Source organism: Salvelinus fontinalis, chromosome 35 (genome assembly GCF_029448725.1).
Source record: "Salvelinus fontinalis isolate EN_2023a chromosome 35, ASM2944872v1, whole genome shotgun sequence".
NCBI lineage: Eukaryota > Metazoa > Chordata > Actinopteri > Salmoniformes > Salmonidae > Salvelinus > Salvelinus fontinalis.
The window spans coordinates 25,428,070-25,443,388 of record NC_074699.1 but is presented as its reverse complement, the minus strand read 5'-3'; the positions used below and the strand labels follow the sequence as shown (position 1 = coordinate 25,443,388).

Sequence of the window (15,319 nt, the reverse complement as noted above, 5' to 3'; positions counted from 1 at the left end):
GACAGTATAATTCAGTGGAGAAAAACAATGTCTCTTGTGAAAGAAATCTATATGCTACTGGGTGGGTGTGATGATACTCCGCCTTAGTAGGTGGCACTATAGCTAGTGCAAGCAGAGTAGTCCACGGGTTTCTGACAGGCGAAGAAGAGTTCCACTTCCGTAAATCAAATTATTCACACGATAACATCAATATCGTTTAATTAGCTAGCTATCTAACGTTAAATGTATAAAACTATACATTATTGCTTTGCCGCTTAGCTAAGAAGAGGGTATGAATTAACAGTTTGTGATAGACTTCGCACCGGTCAAGCGTGAAGGTAAGTTTACTGATCAAATCGAAGTCTGCTGCCTAAACCTGCTAGCTAAGCTTGAAGCTAGCTGGCTACTTGTTTTTACTTTTCAAGATTTCAGTTTATCATGAAGTGTGATGTTAGCTAGCTATATACACTATACATAGTTGGTATTTTATAATAAACGCCGACTTAATTTAATAGATTCGCTAAAACCAACTAGTTTTCATTGAACGTCAATATAGTTAACTCGCCAACCAGTCTGCTAGCTAAATTGAGTTTGCTGCCAGAGTATTTAAGTTATATTAGATAGTTGTTCAGTTTAGCCTGTTATCGTTGGGTAGTTTTACCTCACAGAATGCCTTTGATTGACAGCTAGTGTTGTAAGCGGTCACTGGGTTAAAGTCGTTACGTAATTTTTTATAAAGAGACCGGCTTGGCTACAACCCTAAGAATAGAATCAAGGTGCGCCTAGTCTCCATCGCACATCACAAATTACAGATATGTGAAGTTAGTTTCATCTGCAATTGTTAGTCTCTGAACCTTGTCTTTTGAACCACATGATTGAAGGATGTTATATATCCAACAGCAGCTAAAGTGGACCATCATAAATGACTGTGTCTGTCTGGCAGGTGTACATCTATCCTCTGCAGCGTTTTGTTGAGGTAAGCGTGCAAATCAGCAGCACAGGCCTGTCTCGAGAGTACAATGACCTGCTCAGTGCCACCTCCGACAGTGAGTTATACACCGATGACGTCACCAGGGCATGCCTGTTCGTCCACTCTATTGATGTGCTCAATCAGAACTCTCTGCGCATCCGGGAGACTGCCCAGGCTCTGGCCATGCTCCCCAGGTAACCTTTCCTGCACACTGCTCGGGTTGCACTGTTATCTCCTCCACCCCGAAGCTGGGAGTTCTCTTCATATGTATTTATCCTTCTTTACCCTCTGTCATTCTTCCTCTCCCCGCTCTCATCTACCACATTGATCTATCAGCCCATTTCAGATATCTAAGTGCACACATTTGTAGGTTTTTGACCCCTAAAGATGTTCGTTTCCAGGTGGGACAAAGGAATGAACCACCTCCTGTTCAACATGTTACCTGGAGGACCTCCAGACTACAACACAGCCCTTGATGTGCCAAGAGACCGGTAACATTAATAAACCCAGCACAGAAAAAATGAAAGTCAATTACAATGAATGTAGTTGGATAAACTCACATTTTAGTTTTTTGGTTCATCAACCAACCTTGACTTCCAGCTAATATTTACTCCAGCATGAGTGATCAGTGTTTGTTAGCAGAGTTACTGCCAGGCACATTTTGTTCTACCAAGACCACCACTAGAGGGAAGCATGGTGTTAACATAGCTTTCAGTTTTCTTTACATGTCCATAGACTGATATGTTCAGAGAATAGTTTTCTACATTTTTTATTTTTATTAAATTTGTTTTTTCGCTCCATATTTTGTCGTTTTACTTTACTAGATAATCCAGATTCAATTCCATCTTTTATATCCAACACAACTACAGTACTTGCATATAATTACAAGGGGTCTTGAGAAGTATTCAGCTAAGATGAAAGTACTACTTAAAAGTAGTCCAGAGATGACAGAACCTCTAGCGGCCTTGAGCGGGCAGACATGCCTAATCTCCTGGTATTTACTGCCACAGAGAGAGGCCATGTTTCCCAGCCTTGCTCTTGGCCGATCGCTCCTTTTGGGTGGAAAAGGTGGATTTTATGAACCGAAAGCCCTGAGACGATGAACACTTATCTGGAGCTGTAGGGAATTTCCTGGGCTCATCCAGCTGTGCTCCATTTGGCGTGGGGCCTCATCAGAACCAGCTGTATGTGTATATATAGGCCAGTGTGTGTGAGTGAGTGAGGTTGTCCTTGCATCCACAGGTAGGACGCCATAAAGATTGTTTGTCAGTTCTCATATAACTATTACATATACAGATCTACAAAAGGATGAGGTTTAGGCAGCATCTTTTTGTCCATGTGAATACTTTTCAATCTTCATGTTACTCAATAGCATTGTTAAGCAGATATGACAAGAAACAGCCAGGGCATATGCACATCTGTCATGTATTGTCTTGCTGCAAAGTTCTGTATAGCTGTCTCTTCTCTCTGTCTTAACTATGTAAGCCTATGTGACAGTGGTGTAACATTGGATACGTGTGTTTGTTTTGTGTGTGTTATAGGGCTCTGCTTGCAGGGGGAGGCTTCTCCACATGGACCTACAGGCAGGGTTATGATGTCAGCATCCCTGTGTACAGTCCTCTGTCTGCAGATGTGGAGCTGCCTGAGACAGCCTGGGTGAGCAGCAACACCACCACCCACACTTCTGCACCTAGAATAGGACTCTTATCGCTTCCTCAAGCAAGACAACAGGCATCCTCACTTCATGTGACAGTGGGAACATTTGGGAAGTTATCTTTTACAGTCACCATCATCAGTCACAGAGATTTACATTATTTCTAATGGTGTCCCTGTTCCGGGCTGCAGGCCCCGGCGCTACTTCATTCTGTCGTCTCAGACGGCCATCCACCGTGAGTACCGGGCAGAGCTGGAGAGGCTGAAGGAGGAGAACGGGGAGGCTCTGCTCCTCCTGGACAAGTGCAGCAACCTCTCTCAGGGAGCTGCCTCAGCGAGGAAACGCTGCTACAAAGGCCAGGTGTTCGACTACCCCCAGATTCTCCAGGTGAGACGCATACAGAGGCCTGCTACCGTTTAGACTAACATGTACACACACTTGTAGACATTACACAGCTTAGGGGGAAATTGATGTTTAACATTGATAATGGCCATGCAGAACTGACTTAAATGCATTTAAGAGGGCTCTGCTCAGCTGTGTAGGTCATCTCTAAGAGTTGGCAGTCTATCTAGGTGGGTAACTTTATGCAGACTATACCTGGGAAACTACAACAATGCCTGTGGCAGTCAGTCAACCAGTGTGCCTCTCTGCATTGTCTGTCTGCTCAGAGTGCATCTCCAGCCCGTCTCTGGCCTGTCTAGACAGGAAGTGCGCTTATCATCTGGTATGGGTGCAGCGTAGCCGCACATCTGGGGTACGTCCCACCAAGGAGAGGGCCTGGAGGGGTGGGGTGGCAGAATCTCAGTGAAAGCACCCCCCCCCTTCTCCACCTCTGACATTGGAAAGGTTCGCTTTAAGTGATGCCTGTATTTTAGAATAGTATTTTAGGTTGCCTGCTTGTATACTTTTAACGTCTGTAATTGGTCCACCATGACATTGCCCTCCCCACCCTAAACTCTTCCATATGGGAGGCAACCTCGACAGTTCATGCAGTCATTTTATCAGACTCTGACCAAACACAAGCTGCCCACTAATATTGTGTTAGTATGTTTTTGACCCGTCTAAGCTTCCTTAGTTTGGCGACGGCTATGTCATAAAGCCATGTACAGTTGATATGGCTATGATATTGTAATACCTTGTTGTAATCTGTGTTCCCCAGGAGTCGTCGTTCTGTGTGGTGCTGCGCGGGGCTCGGCTGGGACAGGCCACCCTCAGTGATGTGCTGCAGGCTGGCTGTGTCCCTGTCATCCTAGCAGACTCATACATCCTGCCCGTCTCTGAGGTCCTCGACTGGAAGAGGTACGCTAAAGACACTGCTCATGATCTCACTCCAACACACATCTCTGCATTACATTTTCTGAGCTCGTATTGTGATTTCTGATCTAGTTTAATACCAGTGGCCGTGTTTGCCATTGATACTGACTGAGATTTTTCTGTCTTTGTGTGTGTGTTTATTGTACAGAGCATCTGTGGTCATTCCAGAGGAGAAGCTCCCAGAGATGTACACCATCTTGAAGAGTATCCCTCACAGGCAGGTGGAGGAGATGCAAAGACAGGTGACAGTCAGATCACATCTTTTCTTCAGCTAAAATTCAAATAGACTGAATCCCTTTGCTGGGGATTTTTATATGCACATATAGGGAAATGCACTCTTTTTATAGAGTTGTAGTAATAGTCTATTTCCAGATGAATACGCCTCAGGAGAAAGTGTCTCCTGCCCTCTCAGGTTAAGTTAGTGCGAAGACGGGGTCAAAGGAGTTGTGACTTTCACGCTCCCATTCCAACCTGTGTTCTTGTGAGACGTGTGCCTCACTGTCAGCCCAATGGAAGCCATAACACAGGCAGACTGAAGTGTGAGACAGACACGTTGTAATGAGCCCTTAGGACTAGAGTTTCTGTCCTGTTGTCTGTTTGGGAACATGAGGAGACAATCTAATCTTGATTAAAAGCTCTTATAAAGGTTATTCAGTGTTAGTTTCAGTCGCGCCAAATCAATGACAAATCCCCTCCTTTCACTGGTCCAACTGAGCCTCAATAAACAGAAGTGAAAGCCCTCAGAGAGCTCTGCACGTCCAAGCTGTTTCTCATTCCCTTGTATCAACGCTAGTCCATTTACCAATTAGACTGGCCAAACAGACATATCAGCCCCACAGCTCAGAAACCCTGTTGGAGTTGTTTCATTTGCCAAGCCTTGAATATGTCTTCCCTTGAGGGTCCCCCTTCTGTCTCTGTAGCTGTGGGGATCTGAAATGCTTATCCACTGCTCTTAGTGTTTCTCTGTTAGTCTGTCTGTGTCTAGGGCTTGGAATTTAGTTATGAGATGTGTAATCAGTTGTCTTCCTGTCAGGAAAAGGTTCTCAGTAGAGATGAGGACTGATGATAAGGATTGTAGTTTGTTTGGGGTAAAACAAATACTGATCATAAACATTGTATCAATTCACTGGAGATCAGAGGAACACAACCAAATCATATTGGTCTGAGTTGAGTAGTGAGTACATCTTAAGCCAGGGGAATGTGAGGCGTAGGTAGGTATGTCACTGCCATGTGCGTGCCTGTGGCCCCTGCAGGACTGACGGGAGCAGGATGTTGGAGCCGGGCTCAGGACGTGTAAGGGTGGGGCCGGAGCACAAAGGCCCATCTTATCCAGGATTTATAGGGCGCCGTAGAGCCCATTCCATATCAGTACACATCTGGAGAGACTCCTCACTCACATTCACTGGCTGGAGAGGACACTGGGAGTCACTGAGTTGGTCCCCCATAAAGACTTGACATTGTCAGTACTATAGACAACACATTGTCAACTCTAACTCATTTGGACGTGTGCAAAACTATGTATTTTTTTCTTCCCTTCATTTTTTTTTAATAAGAGGCTGTAGGAACATATATTTTTTTCTTCTGATTGATCTTATTGAAGAGCTGAAGTGAAGTATTTACTCACTGTCCAACAGAGGGCCTGACTGTCTTTCCTTCCTCAGTGGTTCTGAATTCCACACAGTCATCTTCAGTCCTTTATGGGTTTAAAAGGTCTCTGACCATATGGCTAGCATGCCTAAAATCCACAATGCTGATCTTTTTTCCACTAATTGGTCTTTTGACCAATCACATCAGCTGTGAAAAAGATCTAATGTGATTGGTCAAAAGGCCAATTAGTGGAAAAAAGATCAGAATAACACAGCCTTACTCATGATGACTCCATGTCAGCTTTGATTGACTATCTGTATGATTTACTAAGTCCTAAATTGAATGATAATTGGATAATTGAGGAGACATTCTGTCTCACTTATACAGGGCCTCACAACTAAGGTCAAATGTAAAACTCCTAATCCAGCAGTAGCCAGCAGCATCATTTCAGGAGAAAAAAATTATCTGAACATCTGATGTGGTAGCATCCACATAGGTTGCAAATTGTGAGCTAAGTGCTTAACAGCTGCTAAATGTTAGCGGTGGTCACCTGAGGCTTTCCTCTGAGCCTTGTTTGTGTCAGACCCTAGGAATAGAATACATGCTTTGTTAGATCAGTACAGCTGAAATGAGTACTTGTCAATCATAGGGCTGCAGTTATAGTACCAAGCCCAATGTAATCCTGTCTGAACCCTCCCTGTCTAAAAGGAGTTGACGGACAGCAGAGTATAGCTAGAGAAAGAGATGGTGGACTGGGTTGTTCCCTTGACCCTGGTCATGAAAGTCTGGCTATTATTATGATTTCTCAGTCTCACAGGAACCACTATTGATGGTTCCTGGTTCAGTTGTCTGTCATCGTGGTAATACTACAATGTCCTCCTAAGCAAGTTTGTGCTAAGTATTGTTCACCATGACAATTTCACTTTTACAAAATGTATATCTTATTAAGAGGTGCAAGTAATTACATTTATTTTAGTTGCAGTAGCATAAATTAGCCAAATCGGTTTTGATTTAATGGATGTTTATGGTCCAAGTTCAAGCACACCTTTAAGAGAATTCAGTCTCCTTAGCCCAGCGCCGTATGTTAGAGGAAGGGAATGACAGTGCTGCAGTGAAGCAGACCGCTCTGCCCTTTTTCTCTGCAGTGACTCCGTCTCTTCTTCCCTCATAAAAATTCCTGCTGGGAGGGGGCGGGGCGGGCCTCTTAGGCCGGAGCAGTTTGCTTTTTGCCTCCTCCCGGTCGGAAAGGAAACTTTCATCACTGGCTGATTTATGGGCCGTTGGGTCCCCCTGAGATTAGAAAGTCTTTTTGAATACTCCTCACCCCCTCCATAAAAATAAACGCTGTTTTTGTATTTCTCCAGTGTTAAAGGGGACTACGGGTGGGGAGTGGGGGCTGGTCCCTTCTCATGTGCCGCTGAGCGCTCTCTGGACCATAAGACAAACAAAAACACCAGGACAAGCTGCTCCACTGCTATGGAAGGACAGAGCCCTGTAGCCAGGCCAAGACTACCACAGCTCTAGCAAAACGGTTGGCTCATTGGCTAAGCTGTAGCAGCCAATGCTATCACTGTGTTTGTTGCATTGCAGTTTTAATTTTGTGCACCGTTGTTCTTGTTGTCTTTGTCGCTTGATCCTCCACTGCTCCTAATCCAAAACAGAGGAGATCGTCTTCAGCTGGGGGTCTTATTCTCACCCAACAAATATGCTGTTAATACCTTGAGTTTCAGGCTGTGGGAATAGTTTCCAGGGTGTGCTCTGGCTAACCAGTCAAATGGCAGTTGGAGTTGAGGGGTCCAGTATGGACCTCCCCATGTGCTTGTTAAAGAGTGCTGCACTCAGGGTCACCTAGGAGCTGCTGAGGTGGAGTCAGGTCACACTGACATGGTGCCTCCTGGCAGGAGACAGTTCTGTTTTAAGGATCATTTACTCTTATGGGCTCCTCTACCTCCATAGCTGTCCCTTGATGTTTCTTAATGGATCAGTGGGAGGGGAGCACCAGGGAAGCTGGGGTGCTGCCTGGGTGTACAAGTAACATCTGCATTGAAATATGATTGACTGCTAGGCTACACTTCCCCTCTGGCATCGTAATGCTCCTTGTTGTTACCATGGACTGGTAGTGAAGTGACTAAAAATAGATTTTTGATGCACAACTAAAAGTAGATGTGTACATAGTTTGCATACATCTTGGATCAAACATGTATTGTAGTCCCAATGGACCTTAAGCAGGGGTTCCCAACCAGGTTTACTAGGACCTGTAGGGGTACTTTGCCTATCCACAAGGTGTACTTGAGAAGACTTGTGAGACCACAGGCCTAATGGTAAAATGCACATGAGAGGGTAATTCAGGGGTACCCCTGGCAGAGTAAAATTAAGTTGGTGGTACAGTAACAGAAAAGGTTTGGAACCACTGGCCAGGTTGATATTTGGCTGCCCTGTGCTTTGAAAGTCAGGTGAGCTGTAGAAGGTCTTGGCCTGCTGTAGGACAGATGATGTTAGAGATTCTAACCGTCTAGAGCAGTCCTTCCTGTTCTCCAGTCACTGGGATGCCTTCTGAATGTGTGTTCCCGTTTATGACAGCTTGTCTGTTTGTCCAGGGTCCAGACCATATGTTTTTACTCCAAAAACTCTGTTCTCCTCAGGCCCGCTGGTTCTGGGACGCTTACTTCAGCTCCATGAAGGCCATCGGCATGACAACGCTTCAGATCATCAATGACCGCATCTACCCCTATGCTGCCCGCACCTACCTACGAACAGTGGAACAACCCTCCTGTGGTGGTGAGTAATCCTCTAGTTGCTAGGTCTTTGAAGAGTGGAATGATGCGTTTTAGGCTAGATGTGTTTTAACATGATTGGATACATCAAAAGTCTTCCATTGGAGCCTGCTATAATCTATGCCCCTCTAGCCTACACCACGTTATTGTTTTTTACTGTGGTTAACCACTGAATCTTCTTAGACATACAAGGCATATTTATGGGGGTGCAGTCTGCAGTGTGTGGTTGATTTGATGTGTGACCTGACACTGTGCTGGCCTCACAAAACAGAAAAACAGTGACTGACTCCCTCTTTGTGACAGTTTTCCCAGGTAAGTCTTTCCCAGTGTATTGGCTGGGTGGCAGGACAGCTTCCTCTTTATAGGTCCCTCTCTCCACAGATGTAGTCTAGTGGTCTTTGGCTGCTTGGTAAACACCCAGTACTGCTGAAACAGCCAGTGTGTTTGTGTCAGCAGTTCTGCACTGGGAGGATGCCTCCAGTGTGGTGAAAAATACATGCCTTAGTGTTTGAGTCATTGTGTATGTATGAGAGAACACTGTTTAAGGAGTGTGTGTGTGTGTGTGTGTGTGTGTGTGTGTGTGTGTGTGTGTGTGTGTGTGTGTGTGTAAGTAACCTCTCTGTGGTTGTGGGAGTGTGGGGATGCAGACAGCTTGGCTCAGCTATCACCTCTCAGGGGCTGTTAATCAGCCCAGCCTGATCTGCTGCAGTCCCCAAAGACACCACATGCAGCTCTGCCCCCCCCCCCCTTCTGTCTGTCTGTGGGGTAGAGAAGGGGGGCCCATGTTCCTCCTTATTGGACAGCCCTACCCAGTCCTACCAATGGTTGGTGATATGTGAGCCAGTCAGGTTATGTTGGTCTGAACAAGTCACACTGACTCTGACTGAAGGTATGTTTACAACACTTGGCTTCTCAGAGTAATTCAAAGCTCTTCAACACTTCAAGACTAATTACTTTCTACTCAAGCCAACTGCTCAATCAGAGCCAGTGTTGCCTTTTTTTGGAGTGGGTAGCTGGTTAATTAACAGTTACACTTGACATTACCCACCTCTCTCTTTATCTGAAACTCCTGTCTGTATTTTTTCCCAACCAATCGTCGTCATTTAGGTCTGCTGTCTCAGTCCCTGCTCACAAGAGGTTAATTGTGCAGGGCCACAGACCTATTACCATTCCAATGCTAGAGAAGTGCTATCTCTACGTATTCAGTGGAAACACGTCGAGCAGAATTGAAACAGAACACTAAATAAATCAAGCAGTTTTTTTTTCTCTGCTGTTCTGTATCCTTCGTTCGGGGTCATAATTGAAAGCACATTTCACAGGCTCTCTGCTAGTAGCAGTGCCTTTAGAAGGGTTTTCAGGCTAGGGAGGGACGGACAGGCTGCTTTTTGTACGGCCGTGGGCATAGTTGTAAGATACGAAACGGGTAATCCATGGTAGTCACCTGTTCAGCCTCTGAAAGGTGGCTGAAGGTTAGGAGACTTTGTACCCAGGGGGCTTTCATATCAGATTGGTTTGGAGGGTGTTTTTCTTCTTCTGAGCTCTGGCGTGTTTTCTCCCTTAGTTTGGAATGGTGTGAACACACTTCGCAATTGGGTGCACACTAAACAACGCACCATGGTTTGCTCAAAAGGGTGGTGTCGGTCCAATTAATTACACCTTTCATAGTAATGAATATTCATGGTAAATGGCAACTGATTATTTTTTTAAGCTTGACCTTGACCATTAGGGGACATCTAACGTTTGAATTTAGGCTAAGTCGGGGCTTGTTCAGTGGTTTAAATGGGCCAAGAAACCTGACCAGACGATTCCTTCACTGGTAGAGAGCAGACGAAGCCTGCACTGTGAATGTGCTCATATCAGGACTCATGAGAAGATGTGACGGCTGCACCATCTCTGCTTCTCTTAATCCCTGGTAGACAATCATCACACACCCCACACACAAATCAAAGGCCCCCTGCTGGCTAGATGGACCTGCCTCCAGTCATCACTGGAGCTGCTGCTACTTCCACATTGCCTTGGGAAAGCATTTGTTATTGTGGAGAGAACACTGTTTGTCAAACACTCAAATGCCATGTTGTTCTCTGTTTACAATGATTTGCGTCAATCTACTTTTCCAAACACCACCACAATAATGTGTAGCCTAAATCACCCAAATGGCTGCATGTTCCCATTTTTGTGTAAATTGATCATTGTAAGCAGTGAACTCAATTTAACTGGGCTAATTAACATTGGAGAAGTGGCTGTCTTTCTTTCATCTTGTTTATGTCATCTGACAAATTACTTAAGTGGTCCCTTTCCTCTTCTCTTCATCTCACCACTTATGTGTCACCGTGTTAGTTTAATTATTTCCCCCTCTGCTTGTATGTCAGTGTCACACCACCCCAGAGAAGTTTCCGTTTGCTAGTAAAGTTGAGTTTTTTTTATTGGTGAGTACTGACTGATGTAGGGTATATGAGGTGACCATGTTTATGGTGACAGATATGGTGGACGCCGTTGGAAGAGCCACAGAAACACCAGTCTGTTTGTGGTCACCTGTCTGCAGCAGAACAGAGAAGCACTTCAAGAAGCCCACAAATCTCCATTCCCTCCCTATGAGGTTAGTACATGTCTCTAGTGGAGGTCTGGAAGCTTTGGGGGGCCTTTGGTACAGTTGATTAAGTCAGCTGCAAACTCCTTTATTTGAGAATGCTACTGTTGTAGTGTTTGACAGTTAATTAAGGGTTAAAAGCACATCATCCAGTCAGCATAATGCTCCTGCTAGCAGAGAATGGAAGCGTTGAAGTTGACCCTGTAGATGATATAACCTGCATTGTAGAGCACTAAGCTTCTGCAGTGAGTCTCTTCTGTGTCGCATGTTGACATATTGTTACTCTTGTATAATCGCATTACTCAATGTCAGTTGTTGTCTATATGTTAGTTCAGAGGTCTGGATTGAGTGTCTCGGTGTGTGTGTGTATATATTATATGTCTCCTTGTGTGTGTAACTGCATCAGAGGGCTATCTGCACTGCCAGTATTTTCTTTTACAGCGTCACTTGATCTAGGCTAGGGTCTGTGCATCTTCCAGAGTTAACGGGCCATTTTAAGGCGCCCCCCCCCCCCCCCCCCCCTCTCTCTCTCCCGCCCCACTAAAACTCATCTGGACCTCTGCTGCATGGAGCTCATCAGAGCTTCATGACAAAACGTCACTTATAACATCTGAAAGCAGCAGTGTAGAAACAGCAGGAGAGGCCAAGACTACCAAGTCATAGTGTGTGGACTTAACTTACACATGTACCTGAGATGAGGGTGGAACTCTTTGTCTCTGTCTTACTGTGCTGTGCTCCTGAACAGCTCAGCTACCGCTTGTTTTTTAGTGTGCTTGGCATTCCAAGACTACTTCACGCTGGGTGCTCGGCATTCCTGATTGTGAGTCTATTCATCTTTCAAATGAATTAAAAGATTATTCCTGTTCCCTAGTAAAAACCATTGTCTGGAAATCACTGCAGGTGACATTGCTGAATCAAGAAATGGAATGGCAGCTTAAATCACGATGGAAAACATGACGCGGGCCAGGATGGCAGACAGATGAAGCTAGCTAGGCATACGTCTGCATTGTAGGAGAGAGTGACTCTAACCTTTTTGGTCTCTTGTCCTCTGTAGAAGTGGTCGAGTGTGAACAGCCCTCTGTTCCTGCCTCTCATCCCACCGAGGTCCCCAGGGTTCACTGCTGTGGTGCTGACCTACGACCGTATCGAGAGCCTCTTCCGGGTCATCACTGAGATCTCCAAGGTTGCCAGCCTGGCCAAGCTACTAGTGGTGTGGAACAACCAGAACAAGAGTCCCCCTGAAGGCGAGCCCTAGGCTGTATTCATTAGCACACACCATAGCGTAACTTTTTGCAAAATAACGTTTTTTGAGGGGCTGAAACTAAAATAAGTTTCTTATTGAACAGGTTCATGTAGTCCCTCTCCATTTTGGTAGATGTTCTTCTGTTTGGTTCCTAGTGAATACACCTCTGATTCTGACCCTCCCTTCCCCATACTGTTCATTAAACCCATTATTGATTCAAATATTACCCTTAAACAAGCACACCAGCAATAGGAGTTTTCATGAGTTAACTTTTTCAGTGACAACGATGATGCTATGTTGGATGTTCGAAGATGGGATATTAGTGTTCTGTCAGATTGCCTTACTTCATAGCTATCATAGAGTCCAATTTTTCTTTTATCTCTGTTGTGATGTGAGAAGAAGTGAAGGTTATTTCACCATGCCATGGTTTAATACACAAAATGGAGCTCTTGATGTGTACCAGATGAGTGATAACAGCTTCAGCAGCCAAGACCATCTCTCTATAAGTTTAGACACTGAAAAGCATGACATGCTCGTGGCTGGAGCCAAACCTCTCTCTGGCTTTGCTTCATGTTGAGAATCAGGAAACTGGAGCAGCTCCGTGGCATGTTGCTGCCGGTCGGACAGAAAACAAATCCTCCTACCCACCCCACTCGGTGTTGCAGCAGCCACCTCATTCTAACCTTCCGATGTCAACAGGTCTCCTCGGTACTGGCAAGCCAGACGACATAGAGGCCTTTCATTCATGTTGATATACTGTCCACTACAGACACTCCACTTCATCAAACAGAGTGCAGTGTTCTGCTAGTGCGGCCTGTCTGTCCTCCTGCCACAGCCCTCATTTAGAGCCCATTAGAGATGTTTCAGAGTAAGCTGATATTAGTCATTATTTATTGTGGCTTTCGCTCTAATGATTCCTCTTTACAAGGCGATTAGGTATGCGGCTGTTTATGGTGCCCCTTAACACTGACAGCTCGGGGGACGGCAGGGAATTAAATCTATCCTCTGCATAGAGTTGTGTAATGTAATGAAGCAGCGGGCCACTTTGAAGCTAACTCTAATGGCCCAGTGTAGCCTTTGATTAGAGGCGTCAGTGGAGCCTGGCCAGAGCTTTGTGACCCATTAGAATTAACAAGGGGCCGTTCATGGGTCAACTCAGGGCCTCTGCTTGGGATGAGGATGGATTTCCTCCTCATCCTCACAAGGCCTGATTGTGTTTATTTCAAGCGGCCATAAGCTGCCGCCTCAAGTCCTGCACGTTTGGCATTTTAACAAGGTGCTGCTTGGGAGCCTAAGTCTTGGAGTACTAAGATAAAGTCCACAACATAGAATTATTATTTTATCTTCTGCTTCTGACATGCACAGAGATTGTACTGTGTTTGGATGTCATGATTACTTCATTGTTTGAGTGAACAAAAACTATCTTAGCTTCATGACCTGAAGAAACCTGTTTTTCACATCGGTCAAAGACAGTTATGGAGCTGCAGAGCATGGAGACAGAGGTAACTACAGGAGAGATGGGGTTTGCAGCAGGATTCTGTTTTTCTGTGGTGGAGAGGATCTCCTGGTTAGCCCAGGAGAAAGTCTGAAAATGAGAAGCAAAGTAGATGGGCTTCCAGCAGCCAGAAAATGTTTCAGTACGTGTGTGCAAACCCATACCAAAAGAAAAGGCCAGGCTGTACTGATTCAATCAGATCTAAGCTGATTTTGCACTGCACTCATCTCCCAGCTCATCTTTGGAAAAGAGAGGGGGAAAGAGAGCGAGAAGAAAGCGCTTGAATATATCACAGCAGTTCTCCTGTTGACAGTTTAGTGTGGAGACGTTCAGAGCTCGTCGGGCAGTTGGGAGCGCTGCCTGCTTGTCAGGCCCCAGTTAGAGCCTTAATGGGGTGACACATTCTGTGCCATCTGTCTGACTCTGCTCCGTGCCATGGACACTTCCCAAGCTCACTAAAGACTACTTTTAAAAAGCTAACGTTGCTGCTCTGCCTTGAGAGGAATCTTGGTGTGGTCAGGCTTGCACATGATTCAAGTTGGCGTTGCGATTCGAGTCCGTGATTAGTTTTACTGCTAGCGTACTTTTCCACTAGGATTGCCATTTTGAAACGTCTCCCTTGATGGCAACCCAACTCCACTCCTCTCCAACTGAAGTCTAGATGTTAGTTTGACCTAGAAAACTGGCAGTCTGGTTTGATGTCTTAGGTGTAGGTGGGTGATGCAATATATACTGTCAGATTTGGAATGTGTGGAAGTAATTTTCAGTTTACTTAATGTCTTGCTGTTTCTCAAGTAGCACACAATGCTAACTGACCCGTTTGCCAAGGCCTCCATTGCATTGATAGAATGGATTTTCTATGATCTGTCTGTATTGTAGGCTTATCACTCATATTCCCTTGGTCTCTGTCCCTCGGTTAGATTCTCTATGGCCGAAGATTGCCGCGCCTCTCAAGGTGGTGCGCACCAAAGAGAACAAGCTCAGCAACCGCTTCTTCCCGTACGACGAGATCGAGACTGAGGCCGTGCTGGCCATCGACGATGACATCATCATGCTGACGTCTGACGAACTGCAGTTTGGCTACGAGGTGAGAGAGAGGATACCCTGTATCTCGCCTGGGAGATGTCACCCCAAATGTTTGACCTTGGGCTTAGTGCATTCCTACTGGCAGGTAAACGCTGGCTACTTAGTGCTGACCCCAGAGTTTAAACTCCTCCAGGGAGCTTAAGTCAGCCTCCAGTAGTGGTATTTGTGAGGCGGCTGCCGGGTGCTGGAGATATGTTTGATGTGTGACGGATGGTGACAGGCCAGAGCTGATGCTGTCCATGCCTACAGCCCGGCTTGGCACTCACCTGAAGGCATTTAGGGCCTATTGAGACAATTGAGGATAATGACATGAAATAAGAGGCAGGTTGCTGTCTGGCTCTACTGCCTCTCGCTGGGTCCAATAGTGGGACAGGCTTCTGGGCTCAGGTATCCAGTCTCCACACACTTCTCTGCCCATCACAGAGAGGGCCTGTAGTTTTCATCTCGTTACAGTGAACCTTGGGGCTCAAAGTATCTCAGTGATGGCGGTCTTCTAGCACTACCTTGAAGAAAGTGAAAGGAGGCTACTTGGAATGTTTTTAGTGTTGCCTAATTCCATTAACTTGGAACTTTCTCCAAATTCCTGGAAAACCTGTAATTTGTGTCTAACTGTCTCTTTCCCCCGACCAT

The 15,319-nt window shown here is 45.5% G+C and overlaps 1 pseudogene; it reads left to right on the top strand.

Annotated features, from left to right (window-relative positions):
• Positions 1-114: 114 nt before the first annotated feature.
• Positions 115-15,319, top strand: part of LOC129834612 (exostosin-2-like) — an 18,606-nt pseudogene continuing 3,401 nt past the window's right edge.